This window comes from Styela clava, chromosome 2, assembly GCF_964204865.1.
Source record: "Styela clava chromosome 2, kaStyClav1.hap1.2, whole genome shotgun sequence".
In the NCBI taxonomy this organism is placed as follows: Eukaryota; Metazoa; Chordata; class Ascidiacea; order Stolidobranchia; family Styelidae; genus Styela; species Styela clava.
In genome coordinates this window covers 7,614,696-7,618,320 of record NC_135251.1, presented here as the reverse complement: position 1 = coordinate 7,618,320, position 3,625 = coordinate 7,614,696, and the positions used below count along the sequence as shown (strand labels likewise).

Sequence of the window (3,625 nt, the reverse complement as noted above, 5' to 3'; positions counted from 1 at the left end):
ATGCGTTCGTTTCGGTGCATAAAATTCACTGAGGGAGTCTTGTTAGGTTTGAATAGCAATGTTAAAGTTACCCTTGTTGAGATATCTTACATCCGTCGAATCTTTGTTTTTACTTTGATATTTTCATAATTTTATTTTTTAATCCCAGTTGACCATTGACTGTTGTGGCAGCCTAATCGTGTTGATGCTGACGTATAGGTTAAACTTCTAGGTATTGGTTCAGCAGGTGGGAAACGTCATCGAAAAATATTGAATGGTCGTCAACAAAAGATAGAGGTGGGTTGCTAGGGATGTTATAGATTGGTCCAATCAATCCTTCTTTCCGTTCCTAATAGGTCGTTGGCTTGTCGAAAATGGTTGCAGCCATGAAATGGATTACTTCTGTTTTTTGGTGATGGGTGACCAGCACACAATACATAATGTTTTGATTCGTCGATAAGACGCCTTTTTGTTTGAGCTACGTTTCCCCACAGCATGAATACAAGTCCGATGCAGTTTTTACTCAGATATTGAATTACAGCTTTGGTAAAGGTCGCCCATCCTCGTCCCCTGTGTGAGTTTGGTTTTCCGGGTCGAACGGTCAATGTTGAGTTTAAGAGTAAAACACCTTGCCTTGCCCATGAAGTTAAATTACCATGAACGGGAATTATAAAATCAGGATATCCCCGTCTTAATTCTTCAAAGATCCTCATCAGTGATACTGGTGGTGGTCCCTTTTTTGTACTAAAACACATCCCGTTTGCGAGTCCTTCCCCGGGATAAGGATCTTGTCCAACAATAACAACTTTGATCCCTTGTATTCCGCAGGATCGTGTCCAGAAAAATACGTCTTCTACAGGGGGATAAAAGAGTAATTTCTCTTCCGCCATTAAAAAATGACACAATTTGAGAAAATAAGCCTTATCGAATTCATTTTTTAATGCATCTTCCCAAGTACTCCCGATCGAATTCCGAAATGTTTTCAGCAACTCCATAATATTGGTAGTATCGACTCGCCAAATTGACCGTCTAGCTAAATTTCAAAATCGTATCTCCACCAACTGATTTAGTTAATTGGTTTCTTCTTATAAAATACTTTCTGATATTCCAGAAGGCTCTTGGTCTTGCGTGCGAAAAGTAATTTAAACAAGTTGGAAAAAGACTTCCTTCGATACAACTGTGTATTTTATAGCATCTGACATCTGAAACTGAATATCAAATTTCATGATGACGCTAAGGCTATCGGGCGATGTAACCATTCGTCTCCTATCGCTAACAAAGCCACCTACGCGTGTAAACATAAAAGACATAAAGGCTCAATGAAGCGAAACGTCGTTGTCTGGGATATCTTACTTAAAACTGGCCGTGGAAAACTGCGCCATATTAACGAAAAGCCCCCTATACAATGTGCTACCCGGGGCTGCCCTGTGACACTCCATTAGGTACGCCGCCCCTGCCTTCAGGTCTTCAGGAATTGTAGCATATACTAACTTACTAATAAATAACTCAATTTTTCTCCAGATTTTTCGTAGAAATAAAATAATACAATGGGACAGAAGCAATCTCGTATTGTCGGTAGGGGCGCGCCCGGTTATCAACAACCGCATGCTTGCACGCACAATCATAACATAATAAATGTGGATGCCTATCAACTCGAAAACTGGATCAATCAGGCCAGACTATATAAGAAGCATTTCTACATCGGCTATGCTTCAACAGTGAATACCCGCTACATATGCAACACCATACCTAAGAGCAAAGATTGGAGAGACAAGTTTCGTAAAGATATGACGTATTACGCTGACATTTCGCTCACGAATGGAATCGTCGCAGAGGACACACACATCCAGAAATACATCAACGACCCACCTTGCGTCAACGCAAAGACTGGAAAGCCTGACGTAATTGGATACGTGTATGTACTTATCGACCAGCGAGTGATAAGCAACCAAACCTACATGTTCTTTAACTGAATATTAGCAATGTGTTAGTTTTAAAAATAATTTGTGAATGTAATTCGTATCCGATAAATAAATTCCAAATCAACATTATCGCATTATTGGGTAAATTTTACAGTTGAAACTAACAGGTAACCCAGAATTTTATTCTGTACCTTATATCGCTGACAAAGTGGTCGAAATTGCAACTACATTCTTGGTATACTCGTCTTAATGAAAAGGAGTTGATGAAATAAGTTGAGTATCTATAAAATGTTAAAACTGAAACGCAGCAAGTGAAACCTCCCATTTTTACTGAGCAGGGGATGCGCTGATATGCGTTCAAGGAACCGCGACAAGGTGTGTACATTTTGATGGCGTCATAGCAAACAAAAGAGGAATCCCATAGAGCTCACAAAAATATTTGAAATCAATAAAAATAATAGCCTCCCACCCAAAAATACAATCTTTCACTATTGGAAAGTTCAAAGCAATTAGTCAATTATTGAATAAGAAAATTGACAAAAAATAGAAGACGAACAACAACAACATAATAACAAAACGATTCATAGATCCATTTCGTTTCCAATATTAAATTGAAAGCATGTACTTCGAACAGCTCTTTAAGAAAGCATGTTTGAATCAATGACTCTGAAATACGACTTATCTCATTATGTATTGAAACATGTTCTTGGGAACATGAAGATACCGTAATTATAAAATATCATCCTGCATCCGTCACATGAAGCAGTAAAACGACAAATAATGAAGAAATAGCGCACAAGACAACTATTGGAAATATTATTCAGTACAATATTATTCGGATTCGGAGTCAGAATCCGGAGCCGATAAGCTAAACTATTTCTGGTTTTCTGGTGGCCGTGATTTATGTCAAAATAGCAATGCATTTTAAAGTTTTCTTCATCTATGTGTGAGCAAAGCACTCAATATTTAAAAACATTTTTACGTGACATAAAAGAATAAACGGTTTCTGTTGGTTTCAGAAAAAATGCAAATCAAATCAAAACCTCATTTTGTAGTCGAAGCCTGTCAAAGGGGACATTGCGAGTAGCAATTTTTGTCTTAACTGTATTTTTAGTGACCACTTGGAGATTTACCCTAAAATGAGACAAAGTTTTCAATTTGAAGCAAATAATTCAACTGAAATATTTGTTATCTATTGTTAGAATGTCAGGATTGTTTATTCTCGTCACTAGGTCTCGCTAACAATTCCCAGTGTGTTTCCCGAACTGTGTAAGGCTGTGTCGGCAACCTTTTGTCACTCGTGGGCTTAATTCAAGGTTTATAAAATCTTGGCGGGCCGCACATATTTTTTTTAAAAAGTTAAAAACAAGAGCAAGAACTACATTATAACAAAACTATCCATACGTCTACTTTATGTCCAATAATCTGCACCTCACGCGTAGATTACAAAATTCAATTTTGGTAAAAATTTGCAGCCTCCGTTTTGTCGCTAAATTTCAGTGAAGCATCGCGGGCCGGATTAATTTACTCTGCGGGCTGGACATGGTCCGCGGGACCTACATTGCCGATCTAAAGGATGGATCTAGCATTGAACTGTTAAATAAATCCTTGATTCCATAGTATATGTTAAAAACCTGTAAAAATTGTAACTGAAATCCATCAAATCCCTGCTGCTTGAGTTCACCTACATATTGGTAATAAGCCTCCGTGCAAACGTACTGTAA

The 3,625-nt window shown here is 38.0% G+C and overlaps 1 pseudogene; it reads right to left on the bottom strand.

Annotated features, from left to right (window-relative positions):
• Nucleotides 1-293: 293 nt before the first annotated feature.
• LOC144431202 (uracil-DNA glycosylase pseudogene) lies at nucleotides 294-869 on the bottom strand (annotated as a pseudogene).
• Between the last annotated feature and the right edge of the window lie 2,756 nt (nucleotides 870-3,625).